General features: G+C 40.3%; 1 protein-coding gene across 11 annotated transcripts in view; it reads left to right on the top strand.

Annotated features, from left to right (window-relative positions):
• Positions 1-16,147: 16,147 nt before the first annotated feature.
• ACSL1 (acyl-CoA synthetase long chain family member 1) overlaps positions 16,148-27,398 on the top strand; it is a 291,625-nt gene continuing 280,374 nt past the window's right edge. For 4 of the 11 annotated variants that reach the window (XM_057303548.1, XM_057303553.1, XM_057303549.1 and 1 more), the window contains exons 1-2: positions 16,148-16,273; positions 23,873-23,983. The gene's annotated coding sequence lies outside the window, so the exon portion shown is untranslated. Of the gene's footprint in view, positions 16,274-23,872; positions 24,015-27,398 lie in introns of all 11 variants that reach the window. The other 7 variants (XM_057303551.1, XM_057303547.1, XM_057303557.1 and 4 more) reach the window with 4 other exon arrangements.

Below are 27,398 nucleotides of genomic sequence, written 5' to 3'. Positions count from 1 at the left end.
TCTCACTCAGCTTGCTTTATTAACACTTTATTCTTTTTCCCCCTAATTTACTTGTCAACATGATTTTCAGCCTTGTCTTAATATCTGCACTGGTTTTGAATCATGAGGAGAAAACTCGGGAGATTTCTAGCCCACAGTGATTTAGAACAGCTTGACAGTGTGTTCCAGCACTGAAGGGATTATTTTTCTTCCCTCTAATAGGTAGAACCAAGAAAGGAAATTCCAAACCCCAGCTGAGACAGGGCCCTGTGATAAATGTCTGTGCCTTGGTTTATGGGAAAGAATGACTAAAACCTGCTTTGGGAGGGATCTTTTGCTTGGTGCTTTCGGTTTTGTTTATGACTAGAAGATAGGAGGTCGTTTATGTCTAAGAGTGAGGTTGCAGTCCATTTTGGCAGTCTTTCTAACACAAACACACATTTTATGTTAGGATTTGAGGGGAAAGAGACTCCCAAATGTTTCACTGTGATTTGCCCTTAGAGTACTCTAAAACACTGTGAAAATAACTTTAGGAATTTTTATTAAATGGCAGAATGCTTAGCACTTTGTATTACTTTATGACTTTATAAGTTTATATTCCTGATGTGAAACTTAGTGAATATATGTGTAAGTAAATAATTGCATTTCTCTGAAGTGTAGGAAAAAATTATATCATTACCATACCTTGCTCTGTAGCATTCCAAGAGACCAAATAATATTATTCTCTGAACAAAAAATACCCCAAGCTATAGTTATAATGCAGAATATGCATAATAATGTGCAGTATGTTTACATTTATGTGAATTAATTTAAGGAAACGCACCCTGTAACATTTGCTTGATGTTGTCCTGTAACTGGTATTACAGATGTAGGCGCTTAATGCAAGCCGTAGACAGGGCTCGGCGCTGCTGGGTCCCTGCCAATTCCACAATTCCTCAGCAGATGCAGATGCAGAATCACCTAAAATGTTCTTCTCCATTGGGCAGACATTTTCTCTGTGTTGCTTCCTGAAACATAGATGAACAGAAGTCCTATGTTTCTCAGTCATGTGGTCACCAGGTTGATTTCATACCACGTTGGGTACACACCGGGTGCCTGTTTGCTGGACTGTCCTCTCCCCAGAAATAAAAGCTGACATGGACCTCTCACAACACGGAGAGCGGCAAACCCACTCAGGCACACTCAGTGAAAAACCAACCAACCAAGTTCCAGTGGGTGAGCAAGAGGTCTGGAGGTGAAAGACTGAGGCTCTTTTAGGAAGGGTCCCCGGAAGATAAATGAGTTGTCCAGTATTTCTGATTGATGACCTCAAAGGAGTGAGAGCCTTGGCCGTCATTTACTTTCAGCCTCTCGATTTGAAGTCAGAAGTCAGTTTCAACATGATTTCCTTCTGTGGTTGCACCATGTTGTGTTTGCTTATGTGCCAGAGTTCTGGGTCAATGTCACAAAAACCTCTCCTGCAAACTTATATTCTTTTCTGGCAAACCGTTCCACCTTCTGCTTTCCTGGCAAACCGTTTCTGAAGTGTACTTTGCTTTTCCCACTCTCTTGTGCACACTGAAGTCCCCTGGCATTGGTTCTCCTTCCCTTTGAAATTACTCTGCTGAGGCCTCTTGGGACCTCCACGTTGCCAAACAAAATGCACGTTCTCCAGTCCTTAGTTTATGTGACTTCTCTGGAACATTTAGCTCTACTGAACACCCACCGCTTCCGAAATCTGTATTTGTGCTTGGCTTTATTATACAATGTCACATTCTTTTGGTTTTCCACTCTTCTCTCTGGCAGCTCCTTTATGGGTTCCTTCGTGGTTCTAGCTTCTCACTTCTTAGGTGCTAGGCTGCCCAGATGCTATTCTCATTTATATGTTCTTAGAGTCACTTTCATGCACACCCACAGCTTCGATATCACTCCCGTGGTGATGACTGTCATATCTACAAGTCCAGCTCGCACCTCTTTGGCTTGAGTGTCAGGTGTGTCCATGTACTATAATCCACCTCAAACGTACCATGTTCAACGCCCGCTCCACCTCCCAGGTCTCCTGTCTCTCAGCCTCTGTCCAAATCAGATAACTGAAAAGTGTCCCGGACTCCCATTCTTTCTCGTCTCACACTTAGTCGGTCGCCAGGGAATGTAGAGGCTACCTCCTGCTCATCTCTCCCATCTTCTCCGTCCTCTCTGCCTGCGATGAGGCGCTGTTCCGCTCGCCTGGACCGCAGCTGGTCCTCCGAGCTGGTCTCCATGCCTCCAGGCCACCCACCTCTTCCCGGACCCGCACACGCTGCTGCAGGGATGCCCCTTCTAAACTGCAAATGTCATCACGTCACTTTTGCCCGGGGTACAATCTGTCATTCCCCCCGGACTTAAGAGTAAAGTCAAGTCCTTGTGGTTTTGCATGCCAGGTCTGGTTTTCTTTCTCCACAGAGCCAGTTTGCCCTTGTTGTGCCCTTGTTGTTGAAGCTCTGGTGAGCTTCCTCCCGGGGTTCTTCGTTACTTCTGGGGCCTGTCAGCTCGTGGGCCCCAGCACATGGGGTTTACGAAAGCTAAACCTTGGGTTAAACCTTCCACCTGACCACAATGCATGCCTAAGTTAATCCTGCCCATGTTGGGACCCCTCATAAGGGGGCACCCTCCCAGAACCCAGACAGGGCAGTTGTGGAGGGGGCCCACTTTTCCCTCTGCCCTCGGTTACCTGCTCCCCCACCAGATGTCACATGTCGAAAGACAAACACAACATGGCTGACTGTCACTGACAGTTGCCATCTTCTTTACTCTGTGAGGGAACCCAGTGAGCCTGGGTTCTCCGGGCTTGGATGCTGATATACGCAAGGGGCAGACAGGGGTTTGAACAATTCTTTTCTCTGTAACACTGTTCTTATAGGTCAGTTATTGGATATTACCTCAGACCTCCTTCAGACATTCCTTCTGTAATGTAGAGGCTAGAATGAGTCAGAGTACAAGTGATGGTATCTAACTCAATGTGGCATCCGCAATAAAGACATTTAATGATCTTGCAAGATAAAAACTCTGGGAGTTTAGGGCTCCAGAGTTGTTTTGGCAACGCTGCAATGCCACCAGGGGCCCAGACCCTTGTGCTCCGCCATCTGTAGCAAGACTTGCCATCTTCTGTCTCATCACCTCAGGGTCACAGCTGCTCTGGGCATCACTTCATCAGAGAGCCTCCTTCAAAGGCTGACCCTGAAGGGGAGCTTTCCGGGTGGAGAGACATCTCCTCATGTCTCTGTCCTTTTTATCAGGGTGAGAAATCTCTTCAGGAGCCATCCCAACAGATGTCTCTGGTTTTCATTTTATCCGTGCCCATGCGACAAAGATCCCCTGAGCTGGAAGGAAGACGAGGGAAGAGGGTGTCAGGTGTTTCCCCAGCATCTTTTGTGGGACTATCTGCCACCGTGGAAGAAGGAGGAGATAAGGGCAGCAGTAGCATTACCACATGAAATGCATTCCAGTCTCCCCGTCGGTGGATAGATGTCTTAAGTGCTCAAGGCTTGTACTCTGAAACACAAAAGAGAGAAGTCCACCCATAATTTTAAAATATTATCCCCTGTATATAGCAACACATACACAAATGGATATGTGCTAATACATTTTTTTGTCTTTTTTTTAAGGTTTATTTATTTGAGAGAGAGAGAGAGGGAGAATGCAAGCAGGGGGAAGGGCGGAGGGAGAGGAGAGAAAGAATCTCCAGCAGACTTCCCGCTGAGCATGGAGTGCCACATGGGGTTTGATCCCAGGACCCTGAGATCACGACCTGAGCAGAAACCAAGAGTCAGCTGCTTAACCAACTGAACACCCAGGCACCCTGCACTTTGCTTTTTTCACTCAACAATGCCAACTGTATCATATTCTAAATTCCACAGGTACTGCACTCTATTTCTGGAGTTGCTAAGGTGGCTAGTCATGTGCAGTATGACACTTTTAATTACTGTAATTTTATGTTTCACTATGGGGTAGGGCTAGTCATCGTCGCTACTCTTCAAAACTTGCTTCGTTGTTTTTGCAGGTGTATTTGTGTAATGTGAGCCCCATTTAGAGCTGAGCTATGCCTTAAAATCTTGTTTCTATTCATATTTACACACACATATACATTTATCTAGAATTATGTGCTTGGCATGTTGACAGAGCCACTTTATGACCTGTCTCAGGTCACAAATTCAAATGCCCACATAGGCCAGTCCTGTAAAGGAAGCAGGCTATAGATCAAAGATTAAACAGGCAGGGATATTCTTAATTTCCAGAAAGAAATAATCTTTCACCCATTATTTTTTCTTGAACTCTGTGGTCCTTTTAATCTCTGATAGAAAAATGGCAACAGGGACATATTTCTCTGCTACTCAGTGGATGGTAAGTGGCACCTGAAAACTGACCTCCGTTTTAGGGAAAGAATAGTGGGGATTGTGGCAAATCTACTTCTTCTCAAGAGAGCGGGGGCCATGTAGCCATAGCCAATTGTCGTTACTAAGAATTTACAGATATTGACACATCTTCTGACTTTTACAGAAGAACTAGGAAGCCAGATTTTATATGAAATTTTCTTATTTAAAATGTTAATATTAATAGAAGGTTTTGTGGAGGGTTTGGTTTTGCATTTTGTTGACGGGAAGAGCCCGTTTAGGATTCTCTCCTGATTTGTCATCATTCTGTTTCAGTTTCTTTATCTGTAAAATTAAGTTCTTGGTCTAGGCCATACTCAATTTGTGACTAACTAAAGATATCAATGCAATTTTGCTGCCATCCAAAACTTGCCTGTTATACTTAAGAAAAGAGTTCATTAATGGCTCCTGGGTGGCTGTCAATTAAGCCTCTGCCTTTGGCTCAGGTCATGATCTCAGGGTCCTGGGATTGAGTCCTGAGTCAGGCCCATTGCTCAGCGGGGAACCTGCTTCTCCCTCTGCCTGCCGATCCCCCTGCTTATGTGCTCTCACTTGCATGCTCTCTCTCTAAAAATAAATAAATAAAATCTTTTAAAAAATTGTAAAAAAAGTACCTGCATCTGTTTATTTAAAAAATGTTAATATTAAACACATCTGCAGGCCGGATGCCACCCACAGGCTACTAGTTTGTGGACTGAATTCACCATTAAAAATTATTATATTCAAATTATTATATCTGTTTTTACTGTAAACTGTTATTTTTAGTTGACTAAACCAAATGATAAGCAAAATAGCCATAAAGCAAGACAGCTCAGAAGAAGGTATATTTAAAATTTTGTTGGATAATGTGAACATTAACCAGGAGCAACCAAAATGAAATATAATAGCTTCTACAGCTAGTTTGGGCATAATCTTATTTATTCATTTTATTAAATAAATTTGTTTTTTGAGTACCTACTAAATTGAAGGTGTGGTGACAGGCTTAGTAAGAACAACAGTCTAAAAAAGACAGGATACCTTCCTTGGGTAGGCTGTCGTATAGCTGATGTTAATATAAAGCAGCTAATGTCAATATTAGCCCTGCTTTGGATGCAGGTGGTTACATCCCTACTGCCCATATACACAAACATTAATATGTCATTTTAGTAATATAATATATGTAAATAAATTAGACCTTTTCTTTTAAGGATCATCCATAATGTAAGCCAAAAACAAAACCAACCACCCAAACAAAATAACCCCTCCAACTTCTAGAAGAGAGTTCTTGTTTTCATTAAGAAATCCAAACAGTGGGAAAATTAATCAAAGTAAAGCAAGCAACAAAAGAAAGAAAGAAAGAAAGAAAGAAAGAACAAAAGAAAGAACAAAAGAAAGAAAGAAAAAAGAAAAGAAAGCAAAGTTTTAAATTAGGGTAACAGAGAAAAAAGCTGACTGACACAGGATTCCTGACACCATATCCTCTTTTCGACCTAAGACAAGATGATGATTTTTATGTCACTTTTTTTTTTATAGATTTGTGACTGGAGAAGAATCAGCTTCACTTTAATTGGATTTGAAGTCAAATTGGCAAATTTGTTTCAATTTGATTTTCTCTTACTCTTGACCAGTTTCAGGTAAGATTTTAATCAAGGTGGATGTTCCACTTTTGTTCTTATCTTTGTTTCTCCATTGGTTACTTTCTCCTCCTAAGGGAATTACAACACCAGCCATTATTTACGGTACCTATTAAGCTGAAAATGTTTTTGGACAGGGGTATGAGAGAAATACACTTCAACTGGCACTTCTGTGGAAGGGACTGAGAGTTCTGAAATCATCTGCAGTGTAACTTGTTACCAATAACTGTGAAGATTGTGAAGCTGCATCCTGAAAATACAGTTTCTCTTCTGTCTATTCCAATTGGGTAATCCAGAGAATGTGGTAAAGAAAACACATATAAGTTTGAATCACACATCCTAGAAATGGGAGCATTTTCAAGTTCTGTTACCTTGTAAGTTTGAGGAGTTGTTGCATGATTTTCAGGAAGTTAGAAATATAGCTACTGGTTTTACTATGACAAGGTCCACATTTTCTTATTTTTTGCTTATTGTTTGACAGAAAGATTGGCAAATTAAAAGAAAACATCGTTAGTCCACAGGAATTTCAGATAGCCATTGAAAGCGGGTAATAAGGATTTACATAGATGCTTTTTCGATAAAGTACTATGCATGATGCAATCTTGGGTGATTTCACTTTTGCACAGTGCATATAGTCCATCAAAAAACATTTTTTTTCTTTTTTTCCACAGTAGATGACAAGTAAAAGTTGCTTTTACATAAATTTAGGAAAGAAAATGACATGACTAGCATTTTAAGAATTTCTGAAATTAGTTGATCTTAGGTGAGACATTTTAGATTTTTTCCTACCCAGTAAAAAACTACCAGTGATAATTTCTTGGATTTGCAATGATAATATTCAGAATTAACCATTTTATTTGATCCTCTGTATCCACACGTCTCGTAATCAAATAATTCACATCCCTGATTCTATGTATTATGAATTAGTTCTTCATCATGCCTGATTTGAGAACAGGTTTGTATTTCGACTTAGTGACCATGAAAATTTCTAGGCCACCAGGTGGCAGAGTGTCCTTGGCTTAGACCGGATATTACATTTTCTGATTGCCAGCGAATGTGAGTGGTCTTCAAACCTTTTACTCATGTACCCCTAAAATAATTTTGAAAACATATGCATGAGCCACAGACTTTTAGGTTTATGTATGAAATTATTCAACAAAAGTTTAAGTAACCGAAGAGATGTGACTTCTGGCATACTATAGTGACATTTTAAAATAAAATTATTATCTCTTTTAAATGAACCCAACTGAATGCAAAGTACCATAGGGATTTGATAGCAACCATAATCTATTTTTAAAAATTCCCAAACCAGCTCAACTTCTACCTTGGATACTTTAATTACTCCTTTTTCTCTGTGACATTGTATTTTCCATTTTATTTCCTCTACAGAATTTTATACTAATATAAAATGTTTTATGCTTAAACACTTTGCCCACATCATTCTTCTTCTCTGCAACAAGAATCTGTGTATAAATCAAACTAGATGTTTTGTATTTCCAGTGACCATAAGGTTCCAAGTGTCAAATTTTCATATTTCTGAATTTCTTATATATACTAGTATGTATTTATGAATTTTCCCAGTATACACTTATTTTTTCATTAATTTGAAAAATCCTGAAAAATATTAGGAGACAAAAATGAGGCTTTAATTGTGCCACTGAATAATATTTATAGAGAATAATAAATGACAACCCCTGGTTTGCTTCTCTCTTCCCACTTTGCCCGGATAACTTCTGTGAGTTGAGGCCCATTTTTTCATATTTTTTCTAAGTTTATAAAGATCTACCTATGCCTTTAAAATTTGGAGCACAAAATATTAAGGCACTTTCAAAATTTTTAAGAGATTCTTTCTTTCCTAGCATTTAAAGCAGTGTTTCATTGGGGATGTGTGCGTATACACACACATACACGCAGACATATGTACACGCATATGCTAAAAAATTATATGTATTGAGATGTGATATCGCTAAAGTTTAGAGCTAAGTCCCAAGGAGTTTAGGAAACTGCAAAGATAATGGGAACACTGTTCTCCATAGCCCACCCTCGCTTCTTTTTTTTTTTTTTTTATAATGATTTTTTATTATATTATGTTAGTCACCATACAGTACATCCCCGGTTTTCAATGTAAGGCTCGATGATTCATTAGTTGTATATAACACCCAGTGCACCATGCAATACGTGCCCTCCTTACTACCCATCACCGGCCTATCCCATTCCCCCACCCCCTCCCCTCTGAAGTCCTCAGTTTGTTTCTCATAGTCCATAGTCTCTCATGTTTCATTCCCCCTTCTGATTACCCCCCCCTTTCTTTATCCCTTTCTTCCCCTACTGATCATTCTAGTTCTTATGTTCCATAGATGAGAGAAATCATATGATATTTGTCTTTCTCTGCTTGACTTATTTCACTTAGCATTATCTCCTCCAGTGCCGTCCATGTTGTAGCAAATGCTGAGAACTCGTTCTTTCTGATAGCTGAGTAATATTCCATTGTATATATGGACCACAACTTCTTAATCCAGTCATCTGTTGAAGGGCATCTCGGCTCCTTCCACGATTTAGCTATTGTGGACATTGCTGCTATGAACATTGGGGTGCATATGGCCCTTCTCTTCACTACGTCTGTATCTTTGGGGTAAACACCCAGTAGTGCAATGGCTGGATCATAGGGTAGCTCAATTTTTAACTTTTTAAGGGACCTCCACACTGTTTTCCAGAGTGGCTGTACCAACTTGCATTCCCACCAACAATGTAGGAGGGATCCCCTTTCTCCACATCTTCTCCAACAATTGTTGTTTCTTGCCTTGTCTATTTTTGCCATTCTAACTGGCGTAAGGTGGTATCTCAGTGTCCACCCTCGCTTCTTACACCAGTTGCAGGTTTGATAATTTGCTATCAGACCCACCAAACACACTGAATGCTGTTACACTCATAGTTACACTCTATTATGGAAAAGGACACAGATTCCCGTCAGCCCAGGGAAGAATTGCACAGAGCAGAATCCAGGAAAAGAACTAGCTGCGGAACTTCCATTGTCCTCACCCCACGGAGTCTATGTGTTATTTTCCTCATATCTGTGTCTAATACACAGATTATTGACAACTAGGGAAGTTCACCTGTGCCTTCAGGGTCAGGGTTTCATTGAGGTTCCATTTTGTAGCCATCAATGGTTGCCTGTGTGCTAATTTCATTCTCTAGGCTCCAGCCCCTTGGGTTAAGCTGATACTGTGTGACCCAAAGCCCCCACCCTCCTTCAAATTGTTGGTCTTTCTCCTGTGATCAGCTGCCACCCTAAATACTATCTGATGTGGCCAGCTCCAACCCTATATCACATTGTTAGATTACAAACATAATCCAAAGCCCCCAGGTAAACAAAGATACTCCTATCATATATGACATTCTAAGGGCTTAGAGGTCACCTCCCAGGAGCTGAAGGAAAAGGCCCGACCCCTTTTGGCGTGAAGTTAAATTCTTTACTACACAGATACACATATATACAATAAAATGCACCCATTTGGAGTATATAGCTCAATGTATTTTGACAAATGTGTACATCAGTGTAACTACCACCACAGTCAAGATAGACAACATTTCTGTCTCTCTAGAAAGTTCCCTCATGTTCCCTTGCAGTCAACTCCCTCTGTCCCCCAGCTGATTTCCTGTTTTTAGCTTTTCATACATCTATATGGAAACATACAGTATGTTTTATTTGGTGTCTGTCTTCTTTCACTCAGCACGTTTTTGAGATTTACCCATAGCGTGTCAGTGGTTTGGTGGTGCTGGGTAGTATTTCACTCTATGCATAGGTCAGAATTTGTGTATCCATTCACCTGTTGACGAACATTTGGGTTGTTTTCAATTTGGGGCTATTGTGAACAAAGCTGCTGGTCTTTGTGTATATAGGTCTCAGTGTAGACATATATTTTCCTATCTTTTGGGTAAATACCTAGGAGAGGAATTGTTGGGTTGGATGAAACTTTATAAGAAACTGCCAAGCCGTTTTCCAGAATGGTTGTAATATTTTGCATTCCTACCAGCAGTGGATGAGGATCCAGTTGCTTCACGGCCTCTCCAACACTTGTTATTGTCAGTCTTTCTAATTTTAGCCATTTTAATGGTTGTGGAGAGTCGTTACTCACTGTGTTTTTGTTTTTTTTTTTTAAAGATTTTATTTATTTATTCGACAGAGATAGAGACAGCCAGCGAGAGAAGGAACACAAGCAGGGGGAGTGGGAGAGGAAGAAGCAGGCTCATAGCGGAGGAGCCTGATGTGGGACTCGATCCCATAACACCGGGATCACGCCCTGAGCTGAAGGCAGACGCTTAACCACTCTGCCACCCAGGCGCCCTACTCACTGTGTTTTTAATTTGCATTTTCCTAATGATTAGGAAATTGAACATCTTTTCACAAGTTAATTGGCCATTTGTATGTCTTCTTTTGTGAATTTGATCGAATCTTTTGCCCATTTTTAATTGGATTGTCTTCTTATTGAGATATAAGGCTTCTTTGTGTATTTTTAATATAACTCCTTTTGCAAACATGTATGTTAGTGGCTTGCTTTTTCATTTCTGAATGATACCTTTTGAAAAGTAGAAGGTTTAATTTTCATGAATCTGAGAAGAACACATTTTAAATTGTGCTCTGACCTCCAACTATTTTTATGGCTATTTTGTTGCCATCCCAAAATTCTACAAATGTTATCCAACTGGCAACTGATGAGTTTTGGGGCGGTATCCACTTACAAAGCCTTTTTCTAAAATGAAGTAAGGTGGTATTAATAGTAATATTACACAGTATCTCATATGTCATCATCAACAAAGTCCTTCTTTGGTGGGAAGGGTGGTTATTTTCTGAGAATTAGGTATTAATTCTACCTTCTATTTTGTTTTTTCTTGACATAGCAGACATATAGAGACTATTTGGGAAACTTAACAGTAATACTACTGGTACTTTCTTTTGGCTGCTACATTCAGACCCTGGGCTAAAAAGAATTAATCCTCATGGTGACTCTGTGAAGTAGATATTTTAATTCATTATTCAGATACTCAGATGAAGAAAGTGAGGTTCAGAGATATTAAATATCTTGACCAAGATCACATAGCTAGTAAGTGGCTGAGCTGGGCTTCCAAGCTAGGTTTGTCTAACTCCAAAACTCGTGCTCTTCAATAAATCTCTGTCCATGTTCTGGACTCATCTGATTTTAGATATATTGTATTTAGATTTTGGCAGGTTATGGAGAGAGCAGGGGTTAGGGGAAGGGCATGGGGGAAAGAGATTAGGTCTGGACCTTATTTTGGCACTGGCTGTTCATGCTTCTGGTTCCTAATCCCTTAACTTTATTTAGGGTCCAGGGTAACCAAGCCCAACTGGACTAACATAAATACAAATCAGATAATCTAGCTAGTTAGCAGGCCATTTGGCTTACCACATGCCTCTGCCAGCATTTTATAAGATCCTCCTTTTTTAAAAAAAAAATTATTTGACAGAGAGAGACACAGCGAGAGAGGGAACAGAAGCAGGGGGAGTGGGAGAGGGAGAAGCAGGCTTCCCGCTGAGCAGGGAGCCTGATGCAGGGCTCGATCCCAGGACCCTGAGATCATGACCTGAGCCGAAGGCAGATGCTTAATGACTGAGCCACCCAGGCACCCCAAGATCCTCCTTTTGTTAAAAAAATGTTAGAGTGACTTCCTCAAACCTCAATTATTTGAAGGCTTGATCTATAATTTTACATGTAATCAATACTTTTGTTGGAACCACTTATGTCAGATCTCCTCATTAAAGCCATGTAGTTATTTGCAACTTTATCCTAGTGATTAATACTGTTTACACTCAACTCCCTTCTGAAATCTTTAATACACTGTTATTTTCCAACTGGGGAGTGTGAGGTGCCTTTTGTTAACTTCGGCTGTAAGCTTGGGACAGCGGCAGTCTCACATTACTAGTCACACATTCTGAGGTCTTTCCTCCTACTTGATGGCCTGAATCTCTGTCCTTTGTACAGCAAAGAGGAAATGCTCAGTGAGATCATTACATTATAATCACTTCAATCAGCAATATAATGTCCACTATTGTAGAATTCTACTGAATTCTGAGTCTTCAGACTTTCTTTTGTTACAATTAAGTGTTGTATTTGAAAATCCAAATGATGTTGAATATCCAGGTTGACATGCGTTAGGAGACTATATATAATCTACTGGAAGTTGCGCACTTGTTAATAAAAAGAAAAATTTGCATTTCTTTCCCTTCCTCAGGAATCGAGGGCCAAAACAATAATTTAGTTTTGGATTTCATTGGTATGGCATTAAAATGCATTTGGGAAGGAAGAACTACATTGGAGAGGAAGGGATAGTAAGATGTGCTTAGAGATGAGCCATTTTCAACTAAGAAAAAAAAGACCTTTTATACGTAGGTGGAGTTTCTTTTTATAATTGAAAAAATATTTTCACAGCCATTAAAATAGAATTTCTCAGGCTTTTCTTTTGCCATAAACTATGACAGGAGATGAAATCTGCAATTTTCTGAAATTTTGTCCCATTTAAGCTCCTAAAATATTTCTTAGTTTTAAGCCTGAAAATCTCTAAAATACCTTTCTCCTGAGGAGTTCAGTGTCATGGTTAGATTTGTTTTAATCAGCCCATAATCACCTATCTAATTATTAGAAGATAATTGACATTTGGTATCTAAGTTCCACCGATATAAAAGTTGGAAGATTCAAATGCAGAGAGATTAAGACATTAGTCAGAGTCAATCAAAGATTGAGTTGGTTTAGAGATTTGATTTGGTTTTCCTGACCAATTTATCTATGGCTTGGAAGAAATTACTCTAATTTTCTAAGCTCTTAAAATCAGACAGGAATTCAGTCTCCCTTTAAAGTTTTTCTGCTTATTTGAATGTTGCCACTTAGAATTGAAGGCCTGGATAATCATAAAAACATTCCAGAGACTGTTTCAGATACAAAAGAAATTTGAGCGACATAAAAAAAAATGAAGATTGTAAAAAATGACAACAGTCGCGTCTTTCTTCCTCTCTGAACCCACTCCACCCCCACAAAACAACAACCACAAAACTCTGCTGAAAGAAGGTCTCATTGGAGACAAATATAAATATATTGTATGTGCTCCATAAATAAGAACTAATTCATGGGAAGGGATAGGTAGGCAGAAAATACCAGAAAGGAGAAAAAGGAAGAAAAGGGAAGTCATTGACATATATGTACCAAAAAAGGGAGAAGAGACATGTAAAATAGTAAACTCTGTTTCTTTGGAATCTGATTTTTTTTTTTTTTTTTTTTTTTTTGTGAGGATGCAGACAGGTCCTCATTTTTTTGGGGGGGTGCAAAATCTGACTTTCAAAGCATTTCATAAATTTTCATTGTTATAGTATTCCACGAGTTAAGTGGACAGTTAGTTTTAATGCTATTTGGTAATTAAGATCACAAAAAGGTAAAATACACTAACTTTCTCCACAGACTCTGAGCCCATGGCTGAAGCGGTCAGAGAACCATGTTCCGAGACAGCCTCGCACTTTGTCCATGCGCTCCTCCCCGCCTGTGGCACTCAGCCTAGGGCACGGAGAGAGCCATCCCACCCTATAGGGGTTAGCTGGGCCAACTGAGAAGGGGCATGACAAAGAATAGCTTAGGCATCACTCCACGTCAGGCATAGAAAGAGAACAACTAATGGGTAAGAAGAGTCAAGTGATATTGATCGGTGGCTCCCCAGGGTTGAATTCAGAACGTGTTCTGCTGTCTCCTGGGTGCCAAGATTTGACAGAAAGGGCAAAGGACAACTTGAACAATGTGGGGTGGGCGGGTGAAATCTCCATTCATTGTTGTTCACGTGGGAATGGAGTGCTCAGAATGAGGGAGATCTTGACAAGGCTCCCTGCCAGTAGCAGCCTCTTGTTTCTTATCAGAAACGTAATACTCACTGCCTCTTTCTCTTCACCGCTGGGGTTGGAAAGAGTGTGAGGAGCTCCCACTTGTACCAGGGAGGAGAGACTTTGTGGAAGAGGACCTTGGTCCTTAATGCGAAAAAAAGTAAGAGATGGAAAGAGAAGATTTAAAAGGAAAGGACAAGACTTAAAAGTCAAAGTCAGAAAAACATTTCGGAAAACAGGCTAAATGAAAAAGGAGTAAAGTGGCCCTGGGTCACTAGAAAACACCAAATTGCTGGTGGGGGGGGGGGGTGGTAGAGAGGCAATGAAAAGAAAGAAAAAAAACACAGTTCAAGAAGCAAACCTGTAAGGAGAAATTAGACAAAACCAATATATACATTAGTAAGGGGTTGGTTATATAAATGATGGTACATCCACACGGTGGAACACCATATTACTTTTTAAAAGGAATTAAGTACACAAATATTAGTGCAGCTTATCTAAGATCAACTTAGTGAAAAAATAAAATGACAGAATAATTCTTCAAATATACTTCTATTGTAAAATGATAATATGTATTAGTATATGTATGTATGAAAAAAATCGAAAGGCTGAAGCATCAAGCAGCCAAAGGCAGTTATTTTGGGGGGTTGGAGGGAGCAGTTATTGAGGAAGGGGGTTATGTTTTATACTACAAATTTTTATGTTATTCAAAACATTTTTCTAAAGCTCACATAATTTCCATTTTGTTTTAAGGGGAAAAAGTCAATAGCAAGTATGGAAATAAGTTATATTGTCAAGAAGAAACAATAAAGTTGAAAAAAGAAAAAAATATATTTATTTGCATTGAAACCTAACATTGAAGTAATTCATACAGAACTGTCTCTATATCTGTACCAATATCTATACCTCTATCCATATCTCTGTCTTTATGAAGCTGTGATCCCAAAGTAAAAGTTTTAATTTCATTTAAAAATGTTACTTTAAAATGACACAAGTGGCAGACTTAACAGGTGATGATTATGGTCACAAATGTGTTCTGTATTATACTGTATTTGCTCTAAAATAGAATATTAAACATGATCCATAATAACAACATTTCTTACCCATTGAGATAATTAATATTTTTCCAACAATTAAATATTTTCTTTTGATTAACTGGAATTACTCCCTTCAGGTCTTCTCTTGTATTTCGTAAGTCTCATAAGGCAACTCCAATTGCTTTTGATTTACAGAAGGTCCTTCCCACCAGAGACTCACAAAGCACTAACAGGAAGGGGAGAACGAGAAAATTTCACAAATATACTAAAATAAACTTAACGGAATATTTAAAATCAGACTTTTAGAAAGCAGCAGGATTTGGAAGCTAATAGTTTGGACAGAATAGTTTGCACAGATGGACCTAATGGTCCTAAATTCTGAACTAGCCAGATTAGGTTACATATGAAACGCAGAGTAATGATGATGATTTCAACTGGGAGTTAGGATACGCTTCCACTTATCATTCGGGGAAACCTGCAGTGTGAAATCAGACCAAGAGTCTACCTAGCTTTGTCAGATCTCAGCCCGTCATACCAGAAAGAGTGAGAAAGAGGCAGAAGAAAGTGTAAATCCTTCGTTGTGTTCAAAGTGACACAGAAGTTATATTCCCATTTGTGTGTTGCGGTCAGGCCAGAGTTCTATTTAAGAGGATTTCGTCAATAATCCACTCACCTAGGGCTGGGGCTCCGTCCCAAAGTAATGCATGCACCAAATGAATTTGTCTACGATGAAGAAAACCGTTAACCCTGGGATTTGAAATATGATTTTGGAAACTTTTAAGGGCCTGTATGATTTACACCAGGTGTAAGAAAATCTTCAGAGGCCCTTTTCCCTGCGGTGCTGTAAAAAGTTCGAGCCCAGGCAGAGATGACTTAAAGGGCTGGGCGGGATGCGGAAGTCGGTACAGGTGGGGTCGTTAACCCTGGCGAATGTGGGCGGAGGCCCCAGGAAATGGCCCCCGCAGGCCGTCTGGACCACGCGGAGGTACTTCGGGCAACCCAACGGGGGAAACACATCTTTGGAGAAGGGATGCTGGTTGTAAACAATCCAAGCTGTCTTGCCTTATAAGAACAGCTCTAAAATGGACACTAGCAGGGCAATGCCACTGCTGAGATAACTGAACACATGTATCTGGGGCCATCTCTCTCCTCAGAAGGCCCCAGGACCCCACGTTCCCTCCATCCATGGCGACTTCCCGGCATGCCCCGCTCCATCCCGGCGTGCCCCGCCCCATCCAGGCGTGCTCGGCTGCCACGCCCACAGCGGGCTCTCCCAGAGGTCTGTGCGGCTCACAATCCCCAGGCACCTCAGGCGGCTGCTGGCGTCTTCTACCCCGAGTTAGGGAGGGGACCTGTGTGCAGTAACAAGAATTTTTCGAGGTAAGATCTCAACCTCAATGCTTGGAAAAGCCCCCTACCCTCCTCCCACAAGATCTCATGGGTCCTTCCAAATCTCGAAAAGCCAGTGGTCCTAAGGCTCACCCGCCTGGGAACAAGCCGTAGTTCCCAAGGTCAGTCAACCTCAGCTAGACAATCTAGGGAGAACACCTGCTCAGCATCAAACCCGTTTTGCTCAAATCTTCAGCAGTATCCTGTCTGGGCTATTATTCATTGTCTAATTACTTTGTTTCCCACTAACTGAAATTAAATAATTTTCTGCAGAAACTGAGTTTCCCTTGTCTGGAGGAACAAAGAATGCAAAGGGAGTGTGAGGAAGCTAGCTAGACACCCACTTTTTTTTCAGTTAATGTTTAAGTGAATGCAAACTTGACCCAGTTGTGTTGTTAATATTAACTAATGTCTGATATCAAGAGACTGCCTTAGAATTTATATGTAGTAGTTCATATGTTTATTAAGCAGTTCGACCCTAGAAATTATCCTGTAGTTTGGTAGGTTAAGTGTGATTATCTTGCTGGTTTTACAGATGAAGAAACAATCTGTGAGAGCTTAAGACACTTGCCAAAGTTTTACATCTAGTAAGTGGCAGAAGTGACGGCTCAAACCCAGGATTTCCCACTTTATTACCCATAGCTAAGAGAGTCTTAAAAAAAAAAAAGCAATTATTCAAAGCCCTTTGCTTGTGTTCATTTTGGTTAACGTAAGAAAAGGACTAAGCTATAATATCAAATATCCTTCTCTTTTTAAGGGTAACTAAAAAATAAATAAAACAACAACGAAGATGCCCTGTATATATAAACACATACACATATATGTGTATGTGTGTACGTGTATATCCTTATCTCTCTATGTATTTATATCTATAAATATATATAGACATATATATATTTATCTCAAGGTGATGTGGTCCGAGAGGCAGCTGGCAGGTCCCTGGGAGTGTGAAGTGACTCTGGACTACTTTGTGGTTCATTGTACCAGAGTTATGCTAGTAATTCTCCCTTCTCAGGCTTGGTTCCACCTGGCCCCTTTGGGACCCTTCAGACCCAAGCGTTGGATCTCCTAGGGTAATTTCTGCCTGACTTTGGCACACAGGAGAGAGAAAAGACAAGACATATTACTCAGAACAGGTTTGTCATATGCCAAGAGATCTGGCATATGTGATCTGGGTTAGTGGGTTTTCCATCACCCTGGGTTTGATCAGTGTTTGATACTGTGCTGTTGTTTTAACATCTAGTAATGTTAGAAAAGCATAGTCCTAAAACATTAGCTTAAATTATTTCCCCATTTTGCAATAAAGGCAGAAAATACTTTTTTCAGAGCCTGAGAATTTATTTCATAAGAGTACCCAGATGTTCTCTGAGAGAGCATAGTAGTGAAGATTTCTACAATAATTAAGGGAAGAGTGGTGATGAAAAATAGTTTTTTTCCTGCACTGTATATCCTTGTTTATATTTAAAAAACAAAGTGGTCATGTTGGAAAAAAAGCTTAATATAAGAAATTAAAGTTTTAAAACAAGCCCCAAATACTTCTTTAGAGAAAAGAGATCATCCTTAAATACTTTTTGAATTTTAAATATGAGTTAATAGCACATTAAATAATCAAAGTATCCAATTCAACACAGATTGATCAGGAAAACATATGATCCTATATCCAGGGATTTGGCTGAAGAATTAATGCTAAAATACAATGAAACAAACCCAAATTTATTATAGGAGACATAGTATTATCTCTATTTTGAAACATATTTAGCTAATATACGTTGAATTTTTGTTTGTTTCTGAAGAATGCCATTTACCGAGTCCTTAGTGAAGAGCTCAAAGATATATAAACACTTCAACTTTAAGCCTTCTCATTGTAGTTACCTGTTTGAGTAAATAAAAGACCTTCATTTAATGTGAGGCTTTTTACCACATCTTTTTTATTTAAGCCTTTTAGGTTTTTTGAAAATATCACCCATTAAAAGCAAAATCTGATTGCTACATCAATATTAAAATATAATCCAACTATGGCTTGTTTCTTTGCTGGGTATTTATTTATTTATTTATTTATTTTATTTGACAGAGATAGAGACAGCCAGCGAGAGAGGGAACACAAGCAGGGGGAGTGGGAGAGGAAGAAGCAGGCTCTTAGCGGAGGAGCCTGATGTGGGGCTTGATCCCATAACGCCGGGATCACGCCCTGAGCCGAAGGCAGATGCTTAACCGCTGTGCCACCCAGGCGCCCCTGGGTTTTTATTTTTTTATTTTTATTTTTTAAATTTTATTTATTTATTCGACAGAGATAGAGACAGCCAGCGAGAGAGGGAACACAAGCAGGGGGAGTGGGAGAGGAAGAAGCAGGCTCATAGCGGAAGAGCCTGATGTGGGGCTCGATCCCAGAACGCCGGGATCACGCCCTGAGCCGAAGGCAGACGCTTAACCGCTGTGCCACCCAGGCGCCCCTGGGTTTTTATTTTTTATTACTCCTTGCACTCTGTATGCAAATACTGTGCTTTGATATTTTAAAACCAGTAATAGAAAAGGGGAATTTCTGTAATGGGATTTCTGCTTACTTTATATGTGTGAAAGCCACTTTGCTTGTTTATTTATTATATACAGAAAAATACATGGAGCTAAAAAATACCTGTGATAGGGGCGCCTGGGTGGCTCAGTCGTTAAGCATCTGCCTTTGGCTCAGGGCGTGATCCCAGTGTTCTGGGATCGAGCACCGCATCAGGCTCCTCCGCTGGGAGCCTGCTTCCTCTCCCACTCCCCCTGCTTGTGTTCCCTCTCTTGCTGGCTGTCTCTCTCTCTGTGAAATAAATAAATAAAAATTTTTAAAAAAATACCTGAGATATTGTCTGTTATGGAATTGAAAGTAATAAACCTGACAGTTGTTTTTTGTCCTCAGGGAGAAAGAGACTAGTTTTCTACCCTGAGGACAGAATGAAGTTACTGTGTGACAGAAGATTTTTTTAAACACAGTATATTGGTACTAAAATACTATCTTTGGGCTATATGTCTTAAGACTACCTTCTTTTTTTAAAAAAATTAATTTATTTGAGAGAGAGACAGCAGACAGAGAGAGCACAAGCTGGGGGAAGGAGCACAGGGAGAAGCAGACCCCTGCTGAGCAGGGAGCCCAATGCAGGACTCAATCCCAGGACCCCAGGATCATGACCCGAGCCCAACCAACTGAGCCACCTAGGCGCCCAAGACTACCTTCTTTTTTAAAAATATTTTATTTATTTGTTTTAGAGAGAGTTCATGGGCACACATGTGGGAGCAGGGGGAGAACGGAGGAGGGAGAAGAAGAAGGAGAGGGAGATAATCTCCAGCAGACTCCGTGCTGAGCGCAGAGTCAGATTTGGGTCTCAGTCCCACAACCCTGAGATCATGACCTGAGCTGAAACCAGGAGTCAGATACTTAACTGACTGAGCCACCCAGGTTCCCCAAGACCACCTTCTAAGTAAAGGAGGTCTTTGGGGTACTTAAGAATGTAAGTTCTCTTAGATAAAGTCCAAGATGAGCTGTCCTTATTTCAAGATCCACTTACAGAATATAGTGCTAAAGGTTAGCTATGGATGTATTGACACCATAATCTTATCGTACATTACCATTCAAGTTTCTCTGGAAGGATTGTGGAGGGACCTTTTTCTGCTAGAGAAAGTGTACAATGTAGGAAAGACAATTGTAGGGAGAGAAATGACAGCCCTATTGAAAAAGTAAGAATACCATAATGGCCAGCTTTAGGGCTCCAGAATCAGCAGGGTTCAAGTTCAAGCTCTGTCAGATACTAGCAATGTAAGGTTTTGCTGTACAGTGGAGATGATAATAATATTAGAACTAAAGAAATTAATACATGTAACATCTGACATGTAATAAGTGGTCAATAAATATTGGCTACTACTACAGTCTGAGAACTTAAGCTACTTACCCATTGCCTGTAGGGACAGAATGAGTGATGAAATGAAAATAGGGAAATTGAGGGTGCCTGGCCAGCTCAGTCAGAGGAGCATGTGATTCTTACTCTCAGGGTTGTGAGTTCAAGCCCCACATTTGGTGTAGAGGTTACTTAAAAATAAAATCTTAAAACAATAGGGGCTGGATGGTTATGTTTGAAGGTTTAGAAGAGTCTGAATCCATGTAGCCTCACACCCCTTTTCCTTGTTACACTACCCATGATGCAAACCCCTCAACTTTCTCACCTATGTACCTTCTCAGGGTTCTCTGATCCTAATGTTTATCTGGGCTTCTTCCCTGTTCCAAATTCCCACTCCTCTCCTTCTGACGTCCTCACACTATGCCTGGCGGAAGTTCCAATCCAGGAGGAATTAACTCTACAATGTTCTAGACTTCTTCAAAATGTTGCAATCTGGTTTAACCAAATCTGGTTCTCTGCTAAGGATACTGCTTCCCCAGAAGCCCTTTCAAGAGCTCATTATCCAGGGTGCCTGGGTGGCTCAATTGGTTAAGTGTCTGCCCTCAGCTCCGGTCATGATCCCAGGGTCCTGGGATTGAGTCCCACATCGGGCCTACTCATCAGGGAGCCTGCTTCTCCCTCTCCCTCTCCCCCTGCTTGTGCTTTCTCTCTCTCTCTCTCAAATATATAAATAAAATCACACACACACACACAAAAGCTCATTGTCCTCACTCTTCAGTATCATTTCCAGACCATTTCTCTCCTGCCCTCTTTAGGCACCTCAGAGATCTCACTGATACTATCAGAACAGTGTTGGTAATGATAATACTTAATTGATAGTAGGGAATATATGGGGGCGATGCATATAAAATGCTCAGCACAGTGTTGAGAACATATTAAATTCTCAGTAAATATTAGTTTTTACTCTTATGTTTACCTGACTCTCCCAAAAGTGTGCGTCACTATCCAAAAATAACTACATCTATGAAATCATACTTTCAGCCTGTTTCTGACTAGTGTCTTCCATCTGTTCTAGTTCATTGACCACCCCTCTTCTCTGAGCTAAAGCACAGCTTAGAATCTATTCTCCCACGTTAGACATTTTCTGGTCAATATCATAAACTATCTTGCTTTGTTTCTTTTATTCACATCTGTGTGGTGGATCCCCAAATGTGGATAAGTCTACCTGTCCATCTTGTCTTCACCTGCAACAGGTTACTGGGAAAATCAGAGTACTGCATAGATTTATATCACTATAAATTCATTGTCACCAGCCTCAACTGGGCTCTCAACTTTCTCTGTCACTCCCTGCCATGTTCTCTCAGTCAGCTCTGTATCTCCCTCTCCACTCTGCATATTTCACACCTGTTTCAGTTTCTTCAAAACACATGCCCTCTCACGTACCTTCCTCCCCCGCCCCACTCTCAGTAAAATAGGCTTGCATCTTCATAGTAAAATTAGAAAAGAGGAGCTCCTGATATTTCAAATCCTATAAGCCCATGGTTTCCTTATTTCCCCATTTCAGTCGAAAGGTATTCTTTCTCCTGTCTACCTGTGGTCTTTTTTTTTTTTAAGATTTATTTATTTATTTAAGAGAGAGAGCACGAGTGGGAGGGGCAGAGGGAGAGGGAGAGAGACTCTGAAACAGACTCTGTGCTGAGCGCAGAGCCCCATGCGGTGTTCGATCTCACAACCCTGAGATCATGACCTGAGCTGAAACTAAGAGTTGGACGCTCAACCGACTGTGCCACCCAGGTGCCCCTTGATCTTTCTTTCATAGGATCTATCGGTAATTCCCTCTCTTTTTCTGTTTCCAGCCTCTGCCTTGATACTGCCCCGTCAGTATTATTCATCTTTAAAAAAACAAGCAGCTCCCTTGACTCCACCTTTCCTCCCTGTTTACCTTCTTTTTCCTCTTCCCTTCCTATCTAAGCTTCTTCCTGAGTGGAATATGACATTGTGGAGATAGCCTGGGCTTCAGATTAGCTGGACCAGCATTTGAACCCCAGCTCTGCCAGAGGCCTCTGGAGGAAAAGGGCTACTTGTGTCACTGTTAGGTTTAAGCAATATATTCTAATATTTTTTTGAAGATTTTTCTAAAGATTTATTTACTTGGAGAGAGAGAGAGAGCATGAGCAGGAGGTGCAGATGGAAAGGGAGAGAGAACCTCAAGCAGATCCCCCGGTGAGCACAGAGCTCCACGTGGGGCTCGATCTCCCAAACTGAGCTGAAGTCAAGAGTCAGATGCTTCACCCGGTTGCACCACCCAAGAGCCCCTTTTTGAAGATTTTTACTCTATATCAATAATAATAATACACAGTATAAACTATTTTTTTCACAATACACAATATTTTTGTGATATTCTCCTGTTTTTCAAGGCACTTTTATTTTCATTCTGTCATAATCCTGTGACTACTAAGTAAGATACAGAGAATTTATGGACCACTTGAGAGTTGGGAAATCTGAAATCTGACAGTCACATTATTTTGCCATGATTACATTGCAGTATAGTGGTATAGACTGGATTCAGTTCTCTTGACTTTGGGTCTGGTACTTTTTCCAGTATGCCTGGGAAAAACCTGTGTATTTTCTTTTTTAAGTACTGAGTTTAAGAATTTAAGTGCAAATAAAACCTGAGAATTAGATTTAACTTCTCAGGAAAATGCCAAAGATTTATTCATTAGTACTGGTAACTTCATTGCTAGGAAATGAAAAAGAAAAGAGAATAACAGGGAATGTGTTATGTGTCTCATTAAATAATTGATTCTATCCTTTTCCCCCTAATCTTACGCAAGTGAAAAAAGGACATCCAACTGCAAATAGTGCCTCTGAGGCACTATTCACATTAAAGTACTTATGAAATACATATATGCGATAACTTAATTCTTTGTAGCCTATGAAAAGCCATTTTTGTTTGTTGTGTTATTCTTGATGGTGTATATGTTTTGTTTTATAATTATCAAGGAAGTATTAATGAAAATGGGGGGAAAAAACCCTTTCTCATGTTATTCTTTCATTGCATTGCCAGAAGAAAATCTGTCCCCCGCCTTTTTTCCAAAAGTCAGCTGGGTCTTATCAGCTTTGCAAAATGATGAATGAATGCCTTGTTCATTATTATTGCTTAAGTCATTCTTATTTATGCCAGTAATTCAAGGATTATGTTTTGATTGTTCTTGAGAGATGAAAACACTTTCTTGCTGATGAATAAACACTGCCACTTTTTAAATATTTGTATGCAAAATGTCTTTAAAGCCATTATGAAATGCTTTGCAAGAGCATTAGGAAGCTGTTTTGCGAAAGGCACTTTTTTTCTCTACCTTTTCTTTCATGCTAAGCAGTCCAATTGAAAGGCCTTTCAGAGTTAACTTGTTTAAGCAATACCAGTGTTTTAGTGTAATGAATAACTTTTTATAGAGGACAATCACACACAGTTCAACATGCCGGTATTTCTATTTCTCTGCACCACCGATGAAGGGATTCTGTGGTAGAATCTCTCCTTTGAGAAAGCTGAAGCAATCAGCACCCTGATTAACCTCTGATATTCACGTGGTGCTCTTGATCTTGAGGACTGCAGCAGTAACAAAGCGGTAATGGCAGCCATATGCTTCGGGTATTGTGGGTACGGGTGACCCAGATGTGAACTTGGGGGGTGACCGATGCTAACTGCTATTTGTTTCAGGTTTGGTGTGGAGATTACTGGTGAAGAGTTTGAGTTGCTACTTGACAGAATCCGCCTTGATGAAGATGGAAATGTCAGATGCCTCCAATTCACGGCCATGTTGGATTCTCGGTACTCCTTTTCCACATCTCCTCACTGTGCGGTATTCTGTTCTTGTTGTTTTTATTTATTTTTTTTTATTTTATTTTTTTTTTTAAAGATTTTATTTATTCATTCGACAGAGAGAGACAGCCAGCCAGAGAGGGAACACAAGCAGGGGAAGTGGGAGAGGGAGAAGGAGGCTCATAGCGGAAGAGCCTGATGTGGGGCTCGATCCTGTAACGCCGGGATCACGCCCTGAGCCGAAGGCAGACGCTTAACCGCTGTGCCACCCAGGCGCCCCCAGTTCTTGTTGTTTTTAATACAGAAAATAGATCCCTAGAAGAAATAGGATTATTTGAAATTTCTCTTTATTGATTTGTAGCTCGTTTATTAATGTTTAATGAAAGAGATTTTCAAAATAGCAGTGTTGACCAAAAAAAGTGGCATGTTTTAACATTGATCCATGGCAGTTCATTTTAAAATATTTAATATTTCAGCATCTGGAAAATGGCCATAAGAGGGGGTAATGTGACTGAAATGACAAACAGATAGTGTAAATTGTGTTGCAGAGTTGGGAAGAGAACTGCTGTAAGTGGCAGAAGTCAGGCCCTGGAGATGAACTATCCCAACTTGCGCTAAACACGCTCCCACACATGCTGACCTAAACCCTCACTCACCTTCCAAGCACTGTCTATTCGCAAGGCTTCTTACTACTTCCTTCCAGTGGAGTCCAGCCTGGACAGTAGAGTGAGTACATGACTGTTATCAATGGTTGTGTTAAAATCAGAGCAAGACCGCTTTCCAGAGTATTCCCAATCTGTATTTTTCTATCCTAGAACCTCTTTTTATGGAGTTTACAGAGTAGTTTAAGGCTTAAGTATTTAAAATTCTGATCAATATTGACCATTTTATTCCTGAAATATCTTAAGGGATATTGGAGTCCTAGGCATCTGATGTCTTTTGGGCCACTGAAAAATGGGCTCCTTCTTCCAAAAGATAGTTATTTTCTCCAGAGTAGTTTTAGGAAGTAACTGTCTTTATCCCATACACCTCCTTCACTGTCCTCCAAGTCTCAGGACTATACTCTTTTTTTTTTTAAGATTTTATTTATTTATTTGACAGAGACAGCCAGCGAGAGAGGGAACACAAGCAGGGGGAATGGGAGAGGAAGAAGCAGGCTCCTAGCAGAAGAGCTGGATGTGGGACTCGATCCCAGGACTCTGGGATCAGGCCCTGAGCTGAAGGCAGACACTTAACAACTGTGCCACCCAGGCGCCCCTCAGGACTTTGCTCTTGAGCCAAGAAACCCATCCATAAGTTTCTGTTAGTTCTTGACAGCAAAGTAGACAGACACTTACTAACCTGATTTCATTTAAAAGGCTTGATAAGACACACCCTTCCAAAATTATTTTCCATCACATCTACCTTAGAGCCTGAACTTCTCATCTAAAGGGACCCAGTACTTTAAGTCAGAAAGTACTGATTTGCAGGAGCTTTAAGATACTGGTATCTCTGAGAGGGATAATACTTTAATTTGTCAGTCATTAATGCTTCATTCAGCATTTCTCAAAGTATATTTCAAAGAGAAACACTAGTTTCATGGGATCAAAACTCTTATCCTTAAAAAGGTTCCTATGGCCATGGGCGCCTGGGTGGCTCAGTTGATTAAGTGGCTGCTTCTGGCTCAGCTCATGATCCTGGAGTCCCCGGATCGAGTCCTGCATCGGGCTCCCTGCTCAGCATTTCATTTAATAACTTCATGACCTTGGTCAAGTCTTACTTTTTTTTTTAAAGTAGGCTCCATGCCCAACATGGGGCTTAAACTCCCAACCCTGAGATCAAGAGTCGCATTCTCTACCAACCGAGCCAGCCAGGCACCTCCTTGGTCAAGTCTTTAATGTTCCTTTGCTCTGATTGTTTCATCTGTAAAATGAAAAGTTTAGGACAAAAGGTCTCCCAAGATTCTTTCTAGGTCTAAAGTTCTACTTGAAGCAGTTTGCATTCTTATGAATATTAATAGAGATTAGGTGGGGACATCTAGTATACTTAAATGATGCTATTGTAGAAACATGTTTTCCTGGCAAATATGAAGAATTAACAGATCATAACATATACGTTTATTGAAACGTATACGTTTTCTGTGTCTTCAGTCAGCCAAGCATTTGTGAAATTGGGAAAACAGTATTTCTTTGCGAGAAATTATTTCTTTGCTAAATTTCTCACAAAATGTGCATATGTGATTGAGAACTTCCATTTTTTTTAAATGTGTATTTGGAGAGAAAAGGAATATAGCAGTCAACTTAGGATGAAGCACTGTAGAAAATAGTACATAGAACAGTTCACAGGGCCAGGAGTACTAAAAATAAAATTCACTTGACATTATTTTCATTTTACTTCCTTGTGTGCTTCACCTTAGTGCCCAGTTTTTAAGGATATACAGAAAAACTTCTTAACGATTAAAATTAGTGTGTTTTGATCATAATAGCATGTTTGAGGAAAAAATGTGGCCAGAAAATGACCAAGTCCATTAAAAACAAATGGTAGAGACTTCCAGTTATAAAATAAGTCACAGAGATTAAAAGTGCAGCATAGAGAATGTAGTCAGTAGTATTGTAATAACATCGTATGGTGACTACACTATCTCAGGGGGCAGTGATTAATGAATTATTGAATCACTGGGTTACACACCTGAAACTAATATAACACTGTATGTCAACTATACTTCAATTTAAAAACATGGTAGACTTTAGGACGTGCTCACACCAGTGTAATTCCCAAGGAACCAATGGAATTGTTTCTCTAGGTTTTTGACTTAGCTCAATCATTTCACAGGGAGCCATCCCACCAGGATACCATCTCCAAGGGCAGGGTTCTCCTTCTGAAGGAATTAAGGACCAGCCTAAGAGCCCTTGAGAAGATGGGTCTGTCCAGACTTTATAAAAGCCTCCATTGACTCTGGGAGACTTTGCACTTGCCAGGTTGTCAGTCCTCCAGCCCTTGGCTGTTGGTAAGACAGAGTGCTTCCTTTTGGGTAAAGAGCCCTATATTAGTTTCCTGGGGCTACCATAACAAAGTAGCACAAACTGGGTGACTTAAAACAACAAAAATGTGTTCTCTCATAGTTCTGAAAGCTGGAAGTTGAGAATCATGGTATCAGCATGGATGCGCTGTCTCTGAGACTCTGGGTAGAATCTCGCCTTGCTTCTTCCTAGCTTCTGAGGGTGGCTGGCAGTCCTTGACGTTCCCCGCCTTACAGCTGCGTTGCCCCAGTCTCTGGCTTTCTTGTCACGTGATGTTCTCCCTCTATGGCTCTGTGTCCAAATTTTCTTCCTCTAGTAAGCATACAAGTTAATAATGGATTAAGGACCAACATACAAAAAGCCAATATGACCTCATCTTAACTAGTTCTCTCTCCAACTACCCTATTTCCAAATAAGGTCCTATT

This window comes from Ursus arctos, unplaced genomic scaffold, assembly GCF_023065955.2.
Source record: "Ursus arctos isolate Adak ecotype North America unplaced genomic scaffold, UrsArc2.0 scaffold_27, whole genome shotgun sequence".
Classification (NCBI taxonomy): Eukaryota; Metazoa; Chordata; class Mammalia; order Carnivora; family Ursidae; genus Ursus; species Ursus arctos.
This window is presented reverse-complemented; position numbering and strand designations above follow the sequence as displayed.